Source organism: Uranotaenia lowii, chromosome 3, assembly GCF_029784155.1.
Source record: "Uranotaenia lowii strain MFRU-FL chromosome 3, ASM2978415v1, whole genome shotgun sequence".
Classification (NCBI taxonomy): domain Eukaryota; kingdom Metazoa; phylum Arthropoda; class Insecta; order Diptera; family Culicidae; genus Uranotaenia; species Uranotaenia lowii.
The window spans coordinates 312,764,523-312,784,875 of NC_073693.1; the positions used below are offsets into that span (position 1 = coordinate 312,764,523).

The following is a 20,353-nucleotide window of genomic DNA, read 5'->3' on the forward strand; positions in this document are numbered from 1 at the left end:
GAACATTTAGTAATTTTTTCGTAGAAAAATATTGAAAAATGAGCCGGTGACGGAGCACTTTCGAGGATGCCTTTTAGAAAACAGGATTTGCGGTGGACACTGTATCTCAGCACAGAATCATCTGAAGTCAAAAAATCAGAGCAAAATATTTTTAATAGATGTTTTTCTGGACCCCAACGATTTTATTTAACTTAAAAAAAATTATGAAATGTTTGTGGTTGTTTGAAGTAAAAACTACGATTTTTAACGAAAAAATCCGTTATTATTTAGCTGTAAAATCTCCCAAAAGTAAAAAAAAAAATAAAATCGTTGGGGTTTGTTATTTTATATGCAGAAAATATGTTCCAAATTTGAAAAGAATCGGTGAAGTAGTTTTCAAATGACGATGTCCACTGACTTTAATAATGTGCTTTCGAGAAAAACGCGTTTGAAGTTTCTGCTGCAAAATTCTCGCAGTATTAGATAAGAGGAGATAAAGACCTATAATTTCTACAGTTTTCCTCCGTTTGACTTGAAAATTTGACACAACATTCTTTAAATGTTTTAAAATAAGAAAATAAAAAAAATCGATTTTTTGAAAGTGTTAGACCCTACCAGGCCCGTCCATGGGGGGGATTTTCGAAATACAAATTGATCGAGAAACAATAACAATACCAAAAATGCACAATAAATCCGGTAAGTCAACAAAAAAATACTCAAAATTATGTAATTCCATGTTTTGTTGTAAATATTTAAAAAATAAAGCTTTTGAATAAATTTCAAGATTTGAATATTTTTTCGCTGTCAATTAAAATCCTGGCAAGGACAAAAGGTCGAAATTGTGTTTTTTTTAGTAAAAATTAATGAAATTTTTTTTATTTTCAGAATTACAAAACAAAGACAAACTTATCATTAATTATCTCAAAAAATTAAAATCGTTTATTTGACAATTTCGAAACACTATGCAATAAAATTCGGTGATGTTTTTTTTAAATACAAACAAAATATATAAAAATATATATCAAAAAGACAAGCTTTTAAGAAGAATTTTTTTTATTTAATTTTTCCTTCAAAAATATCAAAAATTTAATTTTGGTTGAAACTTTTCAAAAAATTTGTTGAAATTCTCTTTTTTAAAGAAAAAACGTGTCAAACTTTTTTCGCAGAAGTCAAAATAACTTGTGGTCTTGTAGATGATACTTAAACCTTTATTGATTTTTTTTGTTAAGCTTTAAAGTTTTGTCTAAAAAATTCCGATTTTTCTTAAATGATTTTAACACATCTGAAAGTAATATTAAAAATGAAAAGATGATAGAAAAAAAACAATAACTGCTTATTTGGATTTCATTAATTTAAAGAAAATTAGCTATAAAGTTCTTTGCTCTTCGGAAAGATGTGTAATTCTAAAAAAAAACCCTTTGAATGTGGAGTTGAGTATTATAAGAACAAGAAACACAAAACAAAATTGAAGCTAAAATGTGTTTCTTGAAGAATATTTATAATTCGCAGGAAATTTGTAATGACCTTTTTTATAATCAATGTGATTGATAATAAAATGAAGGCCAAAAGTTTTTTTTTTTGCTTATTCTGATGACGATCGTAAGTATTGATCGCCTGTCACATCTGTCATGCCTGTCCAACTTGTTGATATGTGAAATAAGTATTCGATGAATGAATTTTGTTAGCTTTAATTTCTGAATTTTATTGGTTACACTTTTCAATAAAACCCCATTTAAATACAACCCATTTTTTGTGTCAAGATTTGAGTTTCAGTACAGATGGTCTATTGAATTACAAACTGAAATATACAATTAATAAGTATTATCAATTTGGAAACGTCCTCAAATGAAATATCTTAGGCCTTGAGTGATTTAAGATTAAATTCCGCCGGAGGCGAGAAAATTTTCTAACATATACGGTAAAATCTTTTCTAGAACTGAAAAATTTTACTTGAAAAAAATCTCTATGAGGGGGGGGTTAAACCCCTAAAACCCCCCCCCCCCGTTCGCACGGCCTTGGACCCTACTCCCCCCTAAACATCGTTATTGATAAAGTCGTTTTTATGGGCACATACTTATCAACAGTTTAGGAAATCTTTTCCAGTCTGGAAACCAAAACGAAACATTTTGATACGATCATTCCAACGAACTTACACTTTGCCTTTTTTTACTTCCATCATGAATAAATTTAAATAAATAGAAAATTTGTTGCGCTCTTCAAAAGTTTCGATATAAATAAAGAAAATACTTTTTCTTGCATAAGGTTCCGGAGTGGGTCAAATGTCGGATTTTTAACTTTAAATTATGATTTCCCCTAATATATTTAAACTAGCTGAACCGGTATACTTAGTTTAACGTTTTACTAAATGAATCGTTATAAATGTTTAACTTCATCTACTCCTTAGTTTCTTGGAGCTCCTTATTCAATTTTTATGAATATCGTCTGTAAATTGATCGAGTTTTGTCCCATTTTAAGTTGATTTTGCATGCCCCCTCCCTCTTCTTTGTAAAGTAAGATTCTTGAAACTATTACGCAAACCATGTCTGATCCGAAAAACCCTTGGATACCAAATTTCACATAATTTTAACCGTCCGTTTTTTCGTGAGTGTGTTACAATGAAAACGCCTCCATGTTTATATTTGTTACTTTAATTTGTCGGCCTTATCGGTGAAAAGTGACGTCCTTTTTAGTAGGGACATCTGAAGATTATGAAATTTTTATGGATAGATAGAAGGTTAGATGAAATGAAAGATGGTGAAAATGATCGGGAAAAATTTATTTAGAAGCTTTATCAACACATATCAAAATTTGGTTGCTCACGGGCCAACCCCCCCAGACAACCATTTGGTGAGTATTTCGAATTTGCAACATAAATATACGTGCAAATATACGTATAAACATATCGTATATAATGCAGCAAAAGCAGTATATACGTATCATTTTGGAGGCCATATAGGTACATTAGCACACATATTCTTGATTTGGGTTGTATTTAATCACGATTTGCACGATTTGTATGCGAATCATTTACGACTACACAGAAAAAAATTATGACTATTACGTGTCACTGAAAACAGCAACCTTTATAATAAATCACCTGTAGAAATAAAATGTCACGTAATCATGTTTTCGACCTGTAAAATTACGGTAAATGTCCTGCTTCTTTTTGTTACAGTGCATTTGCGTAATTTTACAGGAAATAACTTTTGCTGTGTACCCTGATTCTTTTTGAAATATACTATGACAATTTAAATCATCATATAGATGATTGAGGTAGTAATCTTGTAGTTCTTCGCTCAATATGCGAATGAAAAAATCTTTATATACGACATTTTTCGTAACAATATGGAAAGTTTGACGACTTATTTGGTCGTCTTCTGCGACTTGAGTGCAGGGCTCTAATTTTCTGTCTGTTGAATAAAAATTAGATTATTTCAAAGAAATGCGCTTTTTGCTGTCAAATTTATGTTTAAATCGTACAATTCATTATTTACCACATTGCTGATTTTTTTCAACTTTCATGGACTTGATCCCCTGACGATACGATCTGCAGCTCATGATGGTTCCTAGACGCTATCTGGAATACATAAATTCAAGGGGATTTGCTTCAAAGGCATTAAACCAAAAGCAAATCGTATATGTCTACAACTATAATCATTTTAATCGTTGAACACGTCATCGATGATCTAAAAATGGACTAACATTTTTAAGCCTCCTTAAATACGATTCCAATCATCGATGTCTCATTATCATAAACGATTTCATTGAACTTATTTGTATTCTTTCACGATTGCCAGCAAATACGTTTTACGAAAATCAGACATGCGAATTAATTTGCATAGATATACGATTGCATGCACAATATTACTAATCAATGCAATTATATACAATTGTATAACACATATCTCCAAGTGGCAAGCAGAGTTGCGAGCTTGTTTTCTGTTTTTCAGTTTTCAAGTTTTGTTTAAATAACGAGAAATGTCATTGTTTCAGTCAAAAATATATTCACGAAATTAAAACAAGTATTAGAACAAATATTCATGCTCTCACAGAGTGAGTAATGCTTTTGAAACATACTTTCATACTTCGGGTAGATATGTTTCTCCGCCGCGCTCAATGTGAACACTTTGGGAAAAACTTTTATTACCAGCAGATACCTTAGTACTTTTGTATCGCTGAACTAATCGACTGTAGGTACCACTCTTCCGGCATTTAATTTTTTTTCTTTTTAAATATAATCTATCATTTTAGCAATCTTGTTTGATAGAAAAATATACTTCCTCCTAAAATCTAACACCTGGTTGTTATGATAATATAAATCGTATTTCAAGCTAAAAAAAAATCTTAATTTTGAATTTATGCATAGCACGACAAAATCTGTCAATCACGGCTGATCATCGTATAACGGTCGTTTCACGGGTTTTTTTTTTGCGAATTGTCGTACACAAAAGTCGAGTTCATATGTACATAATCTGAGGGTGAAAACGGAATGTTAATCCCTCGTTAAATAAAACGTACATAAAAATATGTACATAAATACGAGTCTCTCTTCTTGTCGTAATAGAATCATGCAATGCATTTAAATACGATAAAGAATATCCATGGACCGCACATTGAAGGTGCAGATATACGAAAATGAGTTTAAATAACATTCTATACGATATAATCTGTAAAATATAATATGACTTCAGCTTGTCTGGGCCCGGATGTAACAAACGCGATGATTACAAACTGAGAAGACTATACATCGATAGATGCGTTTCCGAGTGAAAGGGAGCATATCTGAGCGATCACATATCATCTTTTTGTTCATTCGCACTACAAGTTTTCATCTTGTGGGACAAACAACGCTTGGCCTACTGATGTGTGGTGGTAGATGCAACTCTATCTGTATCTACCACTTCATAGTAGTTGAACCGTGAGGAACAAAAATTTGATATGCTTCTAAATAAATTTTTCCCGCTCATTTTTACCATCTTTCATTTCATGTTACCTTCTATCCAAACCCTCCCTCCCCCCCATTAGCAAGCAGGAAAAGCAAAACAGGTGTTCTACTCTACACTCAAATTTTTATATTCTAAATCAAATTTTGATGATTGGGTAAAGTTATTCAGAAATCAAGATTAACAATCTTTACTCAGAACTGATACCAAACCCTCGAAAACTAATCCCTGGTTCAGATTTCTGCTACAGATTTCAAAAATTTTCACACTAGACGATAGAAATTCATATCTGAATACAAAATTTTAATAGATTAAACTTATTCAAGGGTTTTGGTTCCCAATGACCAAAATATAAATTATATTTCTGTTTTCATATTTCGCATTATCTATCTAGTTTAGTATTCTTGATTTTCAGATCACATCATCATAAAAAAAAATACTCGAAAAGGTGTTTTGAAATCATTATACAAATCTGGTTTTTCATTTCATCCAAAACTTAACCCATAATTTTTGAGATTCATATGCAATGAAATAATTATTTTCCGAAAATGGAAATAATCACAATATGCTGAAGATTTTTAATAATCCGGGCAGTTACAAACGCGTGTATTTTAAAAACTATTAGTTTGATCGAAAAACGTGAGCATCTTAGTAAGTCTCCTTATACTTTTTATCTTTTAGCACAGAGAACAGACATACAAGCTAGCCCACGAAAGTTGTGTAAAAATCCCAACACCCTTTTTGAACCAATTTTTGTCTTTTGGCTGGGCCACCAGATGACTCCAAACACACCAAAGATAACTGTCAAAACAAAGCGGACTAAGTTTCAGTCAGTTTTCTAAAGGTCGTATGTGCTGCTTAGCATGCTTGAAGAAAATCGCTGTTGAAGTTTAGTTCGAAACTTGATGAACGAACGTTCATAATGATTTACTTTAGAAAACTACAGATTCTACTTGCTCTATTTTTCAAAACAAAAGCTATGTTCTAAAGTTTTAGTACACATCCGCCACGCAAATGTTTATTCATACCAAACTAAGCAAATGCTTTGAGCTTTTCCTTTGCTTGATTTCGAGCTAAGTAAATGCCACCGAAGCAATTGTTAAATCTTATTTTTACCACTAAGTGTGTATTTAAGACCCCAACAACTGGAGGGCAAATTTCAATGTTTACAGCTTTGAAGAGTAAAGCAAAAGCTGCCATCTTAGATTCAAAATGACTTCGGACAACAATTTAGTTGGCTTAAATCCGATCTGATTGAATAATAATCTTGAAATAATGATATTCAGGAGGTTATTGCACGGACTTTTTGTTTTACGAGTACTAAATTATATCTCATTTTTAAAGGGAAAAAATAATATCAAAATACCTCATCTTAATATAATTTTGTTTGTCTATGCTTATGAGCTTGAGTTATCATCATGTAACGATGTGGGTATACTAGGGGTTTCAATGGATGTATGGGAAAAATATCATGATCTGTGTGAAAAAAAATTTCAGCTCAATCGGATTTGATTTAGGGGACCCTCAAAGCGCTCTAAGCATCGGTTTTTTGGCACTCAAAAATCTCCGAAGGGGGAACCACAGGTAATCGGAAATTTTGATGCCAAATAAATTTTCGAGATAACTTCAGTTCTCGACGTTGCATGCATTTTTAAGTCATTTGGCATCAAAATTAAAACTTGATTTTTGAAATTTCCTTTGGTCCCCCCCTTTGGTGATTTTTGAGTGTCAAAACACCAAAACTTTGAGCGCTCGGCAAACCGTAAATTGTCGTGTTTGGGATCTGGCGGCACAAAGTAAATAATCAAGAGATACTTGTAATGAAATTGAAATGGAGAAAGAATTTTCAGCTTTAATGAATTGTCGGTTTAAGGGGGGGGGGGGGGGGGTAGGGTCTAACACTTTCACAAAATCGATTTTTTTATTTTTTTATTTTCTTATTGTAAAACATTTCAAGAATGTTGTGTCAAATTTTCAAGTCAATTGAAGCAAAACTGTAGAAGTTAAAGGCCTTTATCTCCTCCTATCTAATACTCCAAGAAAGCAAGAGCAGAAACTTCAAACGCGTTTTTCTCGAAAGCACATTTTAAAGTCCGTGGACATCGTCATTTGAAAACTACTTATCCGATTCTTTTCAAATTTGGAACATATTTTCTACATATAAAATACCAGACCCCAACGTTTTTCTTTTTTGATTTTTTTACTTTGGGGAGATTTTACAGGTGAAAAATGGCGGATTTTTAAGTGAAAAATCGTAGTTTTTACTTCATACAGCCACAAAAATTTCATAAAAATATTTTTAAGTTAAATAAAAACGTTGGGGTCCAGAAAAACATCTATTAAAAATATTTTGCTCTGATTTTTTGACTTCAGATGATTCTGTGCTGAGATACAGTGTCCACCGCAAATCCTGTTTTCTAAAAGGCATCCTCGAAAGTGCTCCGTCACCGGCTCATTTTTCAATATTTTTCTACGAAAAATTTACTAAATGTTCTTTTAACAATGCTTTGTATAATGCAAAAAATTTGAATACATTTGTTTGAACGATAGCTCTAGAAAAAAAATCGTGAAAATGGTGTTTTTTATACCCGTTAGACCCTACCCCCCCTTAATCAATTTTTGGTTCAAATAAATTTTCGGTTTTAATAAGACTCAGTCCTTACGTGTAAAAAGAGGCGAGGACGCGTTTTGCAAACGTTCCGACAATTTCGCAATTTTCGATGTGTTTTCTTGTGTATTTTCGTGCTAAATTGGTGTCCGCGTTGAAATGTTGAATGTTTTATCAATGGAGTGATGAATTATACCAATAGAGTTGTCTTGTGACGTGAAAAACAACAATTTTCTTAAATCGTTTCTCATGTGAATTTCATTCAATAAACTGCGCGAGTGTTTTATCTCTTTCTTCCTTCTCTAATTCATTCGTCGTTTAGAGCTAAAGTTAAATCTCGGGAAAGCATGTACCATCTCATTTACTCGAGTAACCAAAAGGTGTCCGAAAAAATTGTGTTGCTTGGATTTGTGATGACTTGGGATGAATGGCTAAAAACAGAATTGACCTATCTCAAAAAACAACGGCTGGTGGAGTAACTTTGAAGATAAGTATTATCATATATTATTTACATATTAAGCTCACTGCTTTACGACTGCCATAGACACTAGTGATTTAATCGTGCCTTAAGTTATATTTCATTTGATTATAAAATTGCCATATGTGGCCCGCGACTAACTTTTTATGGCCCGTGAAGCTCTTTTTGGAAAACCCATATCCTAAGAATTGAACTTTTATGTTATTCTTCATATATCATTTAAATAAATATATCTGAATCTACACTAACTAAATTCAAAACAAAATCTCTTTGAATTGATATACATATGTTAGTCAAAGGGGTTAAAGTTTATACAAACAATTTCGCTTTTAAACTGCTGTGTTTGGCCATTTTCCATATATTTTTCGAACATTTGCAATGTTCAATGCTCAACAAATATAATTTAAAACATGGACAATTGCTTAGCATTGTTTACTCGAAATCGATCATTTTTGCACTTATACCCTTTGGCTATGAAGGCCTCATATAATTTTACAAAAAAATGGTTCCCGTCCACTGAAAACAAAATACAATTACAATATTTCAACTTTCAAAATTGTTCGGTATTTTATACATCATCTGTAAATTCCCTCACACATTTTTTAATGTTTTCCGATTGGGTTTGGGTTTGAAGAGTATTCAAGCGAACTCTAGTTTTAATATTGAGGAGTTATGATAGCCTCAGAAAGATAGTAAGATCGTATCAAAATCGTTCAAAAGTCGTGAAAAAGTCAACGAATCATATCAACATCACAATAGACACTGTACTTTTACAACAACTTCATCCATTTGTAACTTGAAATCTTTTTCAACAATTCCGTTCATCCATCAAAATATAATTTAAAATGTCGAAAGCTTGCTTTGTAAATTTTTCCAATTGGTATAATTACAAAAATTCAATCAAAACCAAATACATTTTAATTGCCAACTTGCTCTGTATTTATGAATATCAATAATGAAAAACGAGACAGAATTTTCAGTTGGGTAGTAAAATTCAACTAGATGCGGTACAGACAAATCACTCAAAAGAGCGATTTTTTCAGCAAAAGTTTTGACTTGAGAAAGGTGCAATTATTAAATAAAGGTTCAAATTTGAGTTAATCCTGTTCATTGAAGGCATTCCAAATTTGTTTGTCAATCGTAATATTGAAAAATTTGGAAAGAGTTGAATTGAGTTGAGGTTGAGGTTTGTACTTGCAAAATCAATATTATTTGTGATATAACTAGAGTTCGATGAAAAAAAAAGTCAAAAGTTTGTGAACGCTACTTTTTTTCAACAATACCATTCTGCGTTTTTTTTTAAACTGGTTCATAAAATTTTTGTAAGCTAAATGGTATACTTGAAAACTTTGAAAAATGGGCGGTCATTTTTCATATTTGGAAATCATAAAATTTACTTCCATTGTAGTCACGCCATTTGACATTTCTGGGATGAATAAACTGAAGAGATTTTAAATGCCTTGAAAAGACGCGACATGGAGTACATACATACAAAAGTGGAAGAATAATTGATTTTGTATTGCGTAATATTTATTTTATTTTTTAAATTGATCAAAATTTTGTTAAAATATGCAAGTAACAGAAACTTAGTAATTAAGATGAATCTATGCTAAGATTACCAGAATTTTTTCATCACGTATCCAGGCCGGAAAATCCGAACTATGTTTATCTTATAACCTGGCAAAATCCGGGCATTTGATTTCAAAATTGTTGACCAAAACACCAGGCAATATCAATAAAATCTTGAAAAAAAAAAATCCGTCGAAAGTTATCAGCAGATTTTAAATCGTTTTCGAGGCTTCCATAAAACCTTTGATAATTCATAATAAATTCTCGTTTTTGATGCATAAAAAAAATTTTCTATCAAAAATGTGATTTATTTTTTTGGTCGATTTGGCAAACATAATCTTTACTCGATGTGAATTAGGCAAATGTTTTTATAGCGTTTTCAAAAATCTGTTTTGTTAATACTCCAGAACCATTTGTCATTGGCCCGCTAGCCAATCTCATTTCTGAAATTTGGCCCGCCTGTTGAAAATGTTGGCCACCCATGTTTTGGACTTTCCCCCCTTCAAGTTGTCTTTCTCGTGGGATGTCTAGCGCCAGAGTTGGCCAAACTCCGATGTTTGAGACTTTGTCAAGAATACACTTTCAGGATGTAGGATAGTTCTCTAGAAAATAATGAAGAAGGAAAAGCAACATTCAAAACCAGCGCCTATCCAGATACTAAGTTATTTTAACAGAAACGAAATCCTCATTTTCATTGACACTTCATGAAATCCACGCTTATCGTTAAAAGCTTCCACCAAATGCAGTTTTCTCCATTAGAATCCAAAATTTAAAGAAGTTTTTCGGAAATTTTGTTCAAGAAAAATTATTGGCAATTATTTGATAAAAATACATCGTATAGGATTTTTGTAGTGATACATTTTTCAAGTTATTTCGTGTTCAGATAAGGCGGCTTACACCAATTTTTTTTTCTTTCATTAAAATCCTACCAAGCTCACAACCATTTAAAAGACTGTTTTTAATTGATCTTGATAACCGGTAGCCTTTCCTTTTCGTTTAGTTTATTTACTAGAGACTTAATAAACTCTGATACATAAATTGCTCTTTTGAAAAACACGGCACTAATAGTCCTTTAATTGAACCATAGTTTTTCTAGGAAGATGACTTATTTAAGAATTTAATGAAAATGCGTAAAAGATTAGTACCGTTTTTATCCAAATCTTATAATCTCGTTTGTAACTTTCTTGATTAATTTCATTTGTGCTTTTGTTTGCAAGGCTTTTTTCAGTTTTAATCATTAACAGGTTATCTAATTTTGACGAATTTACAAAAGAAGCAAAAGAAACCTCAGACAGCTTCTGCAGTCCTTTGTTAGGAAGTCATTTTAAATGAAAAATCAAAAACATTTTTAATACATTTTAAAGCCATGTCTTTAAAACGAGGCCAAGATCAGTGAGATTAGCATAGGGCAAACCAATTCCAATATAGAAATCATGTAACTAACGAATTATTATGAGTATGGTGGATGAAGAATGAATTAACATTCAGGGATAATTCTGTCTGAGTGAGGTGAATTTTCAAAATAAATATCTTTTTCTTTCCTTGATTTGTAAAGGTCGGACTATAATTTATTTGGCAGAACCATCAAACTATTGTTTTTGTTCATTAAGATTTTTGTATTATTGAATATATTGTATATGATTTTTTAATTTTTATAATGGATTAGGATTCATTAAAAGGATTATACTGCAATTGTTCCAACGAAAGATTTGTTGATTGACATTCAAAGATTTTTCAAAATAAATGAATCAAATCAATTGAATTTAAATGTTGTTTCCACGATACTACATTTATAAATTGGTTTTTACTTCCCTCTAATCGTTGCTCTTAGAAAGCTTGATTCAATTACGATTTTTAAAACGGATAGTTTGAAAGCTCTTAAAAATAAGCGATTTTTGGAATCGGTTTCAATATGCAGCTTAGGGAACAAGAATCTCTATTGCAGGTTGTTACAAAATACAACAATAGTTAGATTTCAGAATTTGTTAAACATTGCTGATACTTATTGAAAATAAAAATCTCATCGTTTACAGAATTGGCCTCAACAGGAGAAAATAGGAGTTTCAGTAGGAAACTTAGGAATTTTAGGAGAATAGGAGTATAGGCTGTAGTGGCCACGTCGCTTACCAAGGTGACAGTCCATGCCACATTACCTTGACCCCCAAACACTCAGCGTGAGATTTGTGGAGGGATGGCGTACAGCCGGTCTCCGCAAAACAAATCATCACATGCTGCATTTCCCTTCCTTCTATCGACTACATGGACTTGGCCGGCGTCGTTATTGGTTCATATTGGATAGTGAGATTCTCAAAACTGTACAGTGAGATTGTGATGCTTGTACCCAGCACCTTTCATTTGGTTCATTATGCAATGTTGATTATCTCGAACCAATCACGGAGTGCAACTATTATGCCATTGGCCAGGAGGGGCCGTAGGTGGACCGTAGTTGATAGCAAGCTCAAGCTCAAGCTCAAATAAATTTTCGGTTTTAATAAATTTTCAGTTTGAATAAATTTTCGGCTAAAGAAGCAGATACTTCATTATTTTACACATAATATAATTTTAAAATTAATTTGAAACGAATTGCTTATATTTTAAATTTGTTTTAATCAACAGCCGACGGCGATTGATACCAAGAAAGGAAGGCATTGAATTCGATTTGCTTCTTGGACAGATTATCGTCTTTATGTTCAGATCAATGTTAGCATGCTTAAAAGTAAGTATTTTCTACGTTTTTATTGCCAGTGCTAAATTATCTTAACGGTATTTCACTAAATGTTTTTTTTTTTAAAGAATTTTTGCCTTGCAGTTTTAATTTGTCTACTAAAATTATTTATATTCTACTTTTCTTTACAGAGACTTTTCAAAATACGGTCCTTAACGAAATCGTGGTCAAATATTTAAAAACATTATATTTCATACATATTGTTGAATTGATAAACAAATTGAAAAAATAATTCATAAGTTTTTAAAATAAAATCAATGTGTTATACTAGATTTTATAAGAACCAAAGGCAAAAAATATGATCGAGGAATAAATGCTTTAAGATTAAATTGGAGTAATTTGGAAGGAAACTTTCATGAAATCAAACGAAAATGCTTTAAATTCAATGCATATTTAATTAAAAAAAAGACGTTTTTCGAAACAAAGGAAAATATGTTTTTGAATCAAAGTAATTTTAATTCATCCCAAAATTAATGGATATTTTACTTTGTTTATGCGACAATTTTGCGACTTTGAAATGAAAAATCTTTTAGCTGCGTATCTAACATAGAAAGCTGAATTCAGCAGACGGTTGAAAGCATCATAGTATAAAAAATCTGTAAGGGATAAAAGAGAACGTGTGTTTTTTTTCTAATTTTCGATAACATCTTATCATTTGGTGAATATTCACATATATAGAGCTAAATTCAACAATATTCAATACAGGTCTTTAACAAGACTCTGCAAAATGTTTGTCAAAAAAACTCTGAGTTTCCCAATTCATTTGATGTTCATGAAAAAAGTGAGCGCAGTGTAGATCATATCAATCATAGCGGTGACAGCAGGAGCGCTGATAGCCGGTGTTCCTGCACCACAAACCTGAACACCTTGTCTAGCGATGAGATGAATGAGCCTCAGACTAGAACGGAGATCTAAATACTCTCGACGACGCCCTGGAATATATGGTAGCCTTGCCGTTAAGCTGAAAACGTTCAGGGCAATTGTTTCGTTCTGTTAAAAAGGAATATTTAACGACTTTTTGATTTCAATGTTTTCAAATATATTGGACCTTACCGCATCATTGAAGACGTCAATCGATCGACAGTACCAGTAACATTCAAATATGATTGCTGCCACGGCACAAAGCACTATGACTGCCATTATCGATATTTCTGAAATCATGGTTTCCAGTAAAAGCAACGCTGCTGTAAAACTGGCAAAATAGTAACTGATGGAGAAGGTAACCCTCATTGCTTGACATATTTTGAAAAATGTTCTGAAAGAGTTTGATTATATTAAATAAGTTTTTCAAATTTCATTTGACACTCAAACTACATCAAAACTATCTCATGTTGGTGGGCAACCGTATTGACCTCAATTTTTAAGTCTCTCCAAAATCCAGCTTCAACATACTGACTCGACGGTCGATTTGAACCTGACATGTTCTGCATTCGTTCCATTAGATCAAGCCTAAGCTGAATCCTTTCGTAGCTTTTTGCAACCAACTTAAGTTCCCCAGTCAAACCGCAAATCAGAGTTGTAAACGAGCAACAGCAACAGAAATATCTGGTAAAGAATAGCATTATCGTTACAAGAGAGTATAAAAAAATCATAACTTTTCCAGCCAAAGGTCCAGAATACTCGGCGACGATATCAATCCAAAACGCCAAACAATCCACATAATGGGGAATAGTCGTTATCAACAGATTCATAGTCAACATTACAAGGATCGTCAAAAACGTTCGGTGAATTGACCGGTAGGTCATTTGACGAACTTCAGCATCGTAATCCAAATCCCCGGACGATGTTGGTTTGGCAAGAAGAAACAATTTAGCCTCTTCGATAGTGTCGTGAAAATGGTTCCAAACAAATCCGTTGAGAGTTGACAAATTCACAACAATAAACATCGCTGTTCGTAGAATTTTAATGAGCGAAAGCTCATCCTCGTCGAAAATAGACACCACCAAAATGGCAACAATCAGCCATAAATAGCCAATCATCACTCCTACAGATGTTCTCCACCAACGTTTCCATCTTTTTGCCTTTCTTACAGAAAGGTATAGTTATCGGTCGATTTGGGAGATCCTTAATTATGGGTCTTAGATATACCTTTATAGGAACCTATCGAATCAGCTCGACGAGTTCAGACGATGTCAGTGTATTTGTATGTATTGGTGTGATTTTTTTTATAAACTTTGTCACTACGTTTTTGCGAAACTGGGAAGTACAATAAAAATGATTTTTGTCTTAAAAAATTTGATTTTTTCCCTCTTCAATGTATAAAAGAAAGAAAAAAAAACAAAATAGTTTGAAAAATAAATTTTCATAGTAATTATCATCAAATCATCACTCCAAAAAACGTGTCAATTCGGCTTGCTAGCCACAACCAGCAATCACTAAAATCAAGATTATCGTATATATGACGTCAAATTATACGTGACGTCATAGATACGCGCTTGCTATCTAAAAGTATGAACCTGTCGATGTGTGGAAGGGAGAACAGACAGGCTTCGCTCCCACTCAGGTTTGATGTCATCGTGACAGAAACCGTGTGGGAGGAAGACGACAGTTCAAAATTTCCCGGCCAAAGGTTGTATTTTGTTTTTTCATTTAAATGGTTCAGTTTGAAACCGAACCATTTCAAAAATTTTCGGAACCGAAGCTCCGAAATATTTAACATAAAAATGGTTTTCACCAAGGGGTACGACCCCAAAATTAATGAAGTCGTTGATGGGTACGTCGTGCCCACACTGCATGGTACGAAAGTGATTGATACTTCAGGTTGCTCTGTGAAGGACAAAACGACGAAGGGGCGCGTGTGGGAGAACGAAGCACACCATATCAATTTCTTCACACGCTCATTTTCATTAACCATTTTATATGGTTACTTAATTAATTTTTTAATATTGTTGCTTTTGAATGAATTTTTGGAAAAACTGCAATCATGATGGAAGTTCTCATGTAAAAAATATTAAAAGGTTAAAAAAGTTGACATTGAGATATTTTTCCATTCGTTGCCATTTTCAAAGTGAAGAGCACGCACGTTGCCATTTTGAAGAAGCACGCATTTTATCTAGGAGTGAAAAAACATCGTTTTCGAAGCTCATTGAAGAGAAAACATTTTAACCAAGTTGGGCCATAGTGGTCTTAGGCATAAGTCGTGTAATATATGCACGCTCCTTTATTTTAACTCAAAATTAAGTACGACCGATGTTCAAAACATTGTTCGATTTTATGAACTTAAAGTTAAGCACTCTTTTTCCTCCTTGCGATGGTTTAAAACGGAATTCGAACTGCGAATTCAAAATTCATCCTTTTTTTTCCTTCGGCGAGGGAGCAAAGCTGAGTTCGACCTTATGAACTAAAAATTGAACTCTCTTTGTTGGACTGAAAACACTTAGCGAGTTCAGTTCGAACCGGAACAGAAACCAACGAACACGTCGCAAAATTTTGTCGTTCCGGAACAATTACCGGAAGACTATGAAGGAACTTCATAACGGAATGCATGCTCACCGTGTCAGCGTAAAATTCTGTCCGTCATTGTTATCATACGGTGAGCGGCTTGGAATGTCCGGAAACTTCCGGATGTTGTGTACTTCCCGTAGGAAGTAACATCCGGAAGTTTTCTTTGACCGGGAGTGTCAAAACTTTTCACCGCTCCGTAATTGTACCGGATGCAATGCAATGTACCGGAACAGCAACATCTGGGTACAATAAATTTTTTCATCCTTTAATTCCCTGAAAAAAAAAAGCTACCCTCGAAAAAAAGGATAAATTCGAGTTCGGCTGCCGAATTTAGTATTGAGTATGCCTATCAGAACTTAGTTTTGCTATTGCCCAGTTGAACTCAAAGTTGAGGGCTGCCACCGAAGTGCTGTTTTGAACCAAAACTACTTAATTTTGAGTTTAAAAAAAGGAGCGTGAGTGCAAACAAAATAAAAATAACACTTTCTATGACAATACGACGGGTCGAATCCTTCAGGCATCTGGATGAAAAACATCATTTTCGGCAATCTAGTCTGCTATCTGGATGTCTTCACCGAAATCGAACGTAAGTACATCAAATATTTATTAATGGTTCACATTCATGGTTTACAACACATTCCTTTTTCTATTTGTAGGATTATCTTGATCGCTTTCAGCCAAAAAACAATCATTATCAGCTGCAAGCCTCTCCGGCACAGTCTAGTGAAGCCTCCCTGAAAGAGGCTCGAACTACCTTCATTCAACATCGCTCGCAGGCTTCCGAACAGGCACAGGACAAGAAATGCAGACTGGGTTGCAACATACAACACGGTGGCGAAGTGGTGCTAGAATTTATCGATTACAAGGCCCACTAGCGAGAGGATTGTGTTCGTTAGGTTCCATCCGAATGATGGGGAAAAGCTGTACCAGTAAAGGACGAATCACTCGATCTACTCCCGGGCGAAGCGGACAGTATCTTCAGCTACGAAAGCCTGCCGAAGAAGCACTAGTAAAAGTACATGTACGCAGCTCGATTTGTCCAGATAGTCCGGGTGATGACCCCGAACGACTACAGCGATCGGGCCAAGTTCCAGCTGATGGAAGCACACAAAAATTCGAAGCATGTTTTCGTAGTGGTAAAAATTAATTTGATTTTTGATTTTGATTTTTACAGGGACAAAAATTGTAATATCCAATCATGAAAGAACGAACAGATAGCAACGGATCTACAGTGAAATCTCCGGAATGAGCTCTGCTTGCGAACGGCCGTACCAGTGACGTGCTGTATTCAAAATAATCATGACAGCGCCAATTTTCTCGACATTCAGTTCTCTTTTAGTGGCTCCGGAGGATCAGCCTTTGAAGTTGAACCGGTTCTTGATATTGTATTCGTTATTTTATATTCGCCTTGATAATTGATTCTGACCATTACACCTATGCGTGTAGACCAGGCCGACATTTCATTTACTAAACTAAAAATTGTAAAAATGAACATAGATACAAATTTAAAAATATATTTAACCGATCATTGGACTCTATGTTAGAATCATTGATACTCTATTCTTGCTGTCTTGACTCCATAGGTTATCCAGAGCAAATGTTGAATTATTTGAAACACATGGTTGGGAACCTTTTTCTTATATTGTAATCTTTAATTTTATAATCGTCTTCTTAATTGATTTTGATCGGTCTGTTTTTTTATGATCGATATACTTATGCGTTGATGATTATGATAAATGATAGATTCGAGAAAATGCGCTTCAAAGTTGGACAGGTGCTCAATTTTTCATATATTCTTTGTTTTTTATATAGTAATCTTTAATTTTAAATTCATATTCCTAATTGATTTTGAAAATATATTTAACCCATCTTTGGACTCTATATTGGAATCGTTGATACTCTATTCTCGCCGTGTTCACTCAATAGGTTACCCAGAGCAATCGTTGAATTTTTGAAACATATGGTTGGGGACCTTTTTTTATATTGTAATTTTTAATTATAAATTCATGTTCCTAATGGATTTTGAAAATATATTTTACTGGTCATTGGACTGTTCCCAGAGTAAACGTTGAGTTATTTGAAAGAATGGTTGGGGACCTTTTTTTTATATTGTAATCTTTAATTTTTATTTTGAAAATATATTTTACCCATCATTGGACCTATGTTAGAATCATTGATATTCTCGCTGTCTGCAATCCATTGGTTACCAAGAGCAATCGTTGAATTATTTGAAACATATGGTTGGGGACCTTTTTTGCCTTTCTTACAGAAAGGTATAGTTATCGGTCGATTTGGGAGATCATTAATTATGGGTCTTAGATATACCTTTATAGGTACCTATCGAATCAGCTCGATGAGTTCTGATGATGTCTGTGTATTTGTGTGTATTTGTGTGAATTTTTGTAAACTTTGTTCTCGACGTTTTTGTGAAACTGAGCAGTACAATAAAAATGATTTTTATCTTGAAAAATTTGATTTTTTTTCTTCTTCAACCTATAAAAGAAAGAAAAAAATACAAAATAGTTTGAAAATTTTTTTTTTTCATAGTAAATATCAAAAATCATCACTCCAAAAAACGTGGCCATTTGGCTTGCCAGCAATGTCAAGCTATCACTAATCAAGATGATCGATAATATGACGTCAAATTATACATGACGTCATAGATACGCGCTTGCTATTTGAAAGTATGGATCTGTCGATGTGTGCAAGGGAAAACGTACAGGCTTCATTCCCACTCAGGTTTGATGTCTTCATGACAGAAACCGTGTGAGGGGAAGAAGACTGTTTCATATTTTCCCGGTCAAAGTTTATTTTTTTCATTATTTTGGTTCAGTTAAAAACCGAACCAATCCAAAAAAGCATCGGAACCGAAGTTCCGATGCATTAAACATATTTATGGTTTTCACCAAGGGGTACGACCCCCAAATTAATGAAGTCGTTGATGAGTACGTCGTGCCCACACTGCATGGTATGAAAGCGATTGTTACTTCGAGACTTACCATAACATTATATTCAGGTTGCTCTGTGGAGGACAAAACGACGAAGGGGCGCGTGCGGGAGAACGAAGCACACCATATCAATTTCTTCATACGCTTATTTTCATTAACCCTTTTATATGGTTACTTAATTAATAATTTAATACTGTTGCTTTTAAATCAATTTTTGGAAAAATTGCAATCATGATGGTAGTTCTCATGCCAAAATTATAAAATGGTTAAAAAAGTTGAAATTGAGATATTTTTTCATTCGTTGCCATTTTCAAAGTGATCCATTTTGAAGAAGCACGCATTTTATCGAGGAGTGAAAAAACATCGTTTTCGAAGCTTATTGAAGAGAAAACTTTTTAAGCCAAATTTTTAGATATTGTATTCGTTATGTTATATTCGCCTTATACATTGATTCTGACCGATACACATACCTATGCGAGTAGACCAGGCCGACATTCCATTTACTAAACTGAAAATTGTAAAAATGAACATAGATACAAATTTGAAAATATATTCAACCGACCATTGGACTCTATGTTAGAATCATATTCTATTCTTGCTGTCTTGACTCCATAGGTTATCCAGAAAAATGTTGAATTATTTGAAACACATGGTTGGGAACCTTTTTTTATATTGTCATCTTGATTTTAAATTCGTCTTTTTAATTGATTTTGATCGGTATGTTTTTTATGATCGATATACTCATGCGTTTAGACCAGCCCGACATACCATTTACTAAACTGGAAATTTCAAAAACTATCATATAAAGCGGTTGGGATCAAAGGGGTACAAGTGCCTAAATGATAGTTTCGAGAAAACCCGCTTCAAAGTTGTTAAGTTGCACAATTTTTCATATATTTTTCGAATTCGAGCAGTTTAAACTCAATCAAAAAGTTTTCGAAAAAAATTATAAATAGGTAAATGCACCAGATGTACATTGAAACATAAAAAAACCGTTGGTTATCTTAATTCAAATTGACGATTTTGGAACTTACACCCCTCTGATCCTGAAGGCTTCATATATACAAATTTGAAAATATAGTTTACCTATCATTTGACTCTATGTTAGAATCATAGATACTATTTTCTCGCTGTCTTGACTATATAGGTTATACATAACAAATGTTGAATTATTTGGAAAACATGGTTGGGAACCTTTTTTTATATTGTAATCTTTAATTTTATATTCATGTTTTTTATTGGTTTTGATCGGTATGTTTTTTTATGATCGATATACCTATGCATGTTGACTAGGCCGATAAAATGACCAAAAATGACCTTATATAGAAATTTAAAAATATGTTTTACCGATCATTGGACTCTATGGTAGAATCATTGATACTCATTTCTCGCTGTCTTCACTCCATAGGTTACCCGGAGCAAATGTTGCATTATTTGAAATACATGGTTGGGAACCTTTTTTTTTATATTGTAATCTTTATTTTAAATTCGTCTTCTTAATTGATTTTGATCGGTATGTTTTTTTTTTATGATCGATATACTTATGCGTTTAGACAAGCCCTTCAGTTACTAAACTGAAAATTTCAAAAATTATCATATAAGACGGTCGGGATCAAAGGGGTACAAGTGCCTAAATGATAGTTTCGAGAAAACCCGCTT

The 20,353-nt window shown here is 33.3% G+C and overlaps 1 long non-coding RNA gene across 1 annotated transcript; it reads left to right on the forward strand.

Moving 5' to 3' along the window:
- Positions 1–16,236: 16,236 nt before the first annotated feature.
- On the forward strand, positions 16,237–17,292 carry LOC129757551 (uncharacterized). The gene is made up of 3 exons (XR_008739731.1): positions 16,237–16,332; positions 16,403–16,882; positions 16,921–17,292. It is a non-coding gene; the product is annotated as an uncharacterized LOC129757551 (long non-coding RNA).
- Positions 17,293–20,353: the final 3,061 nt, after the last annotated feature.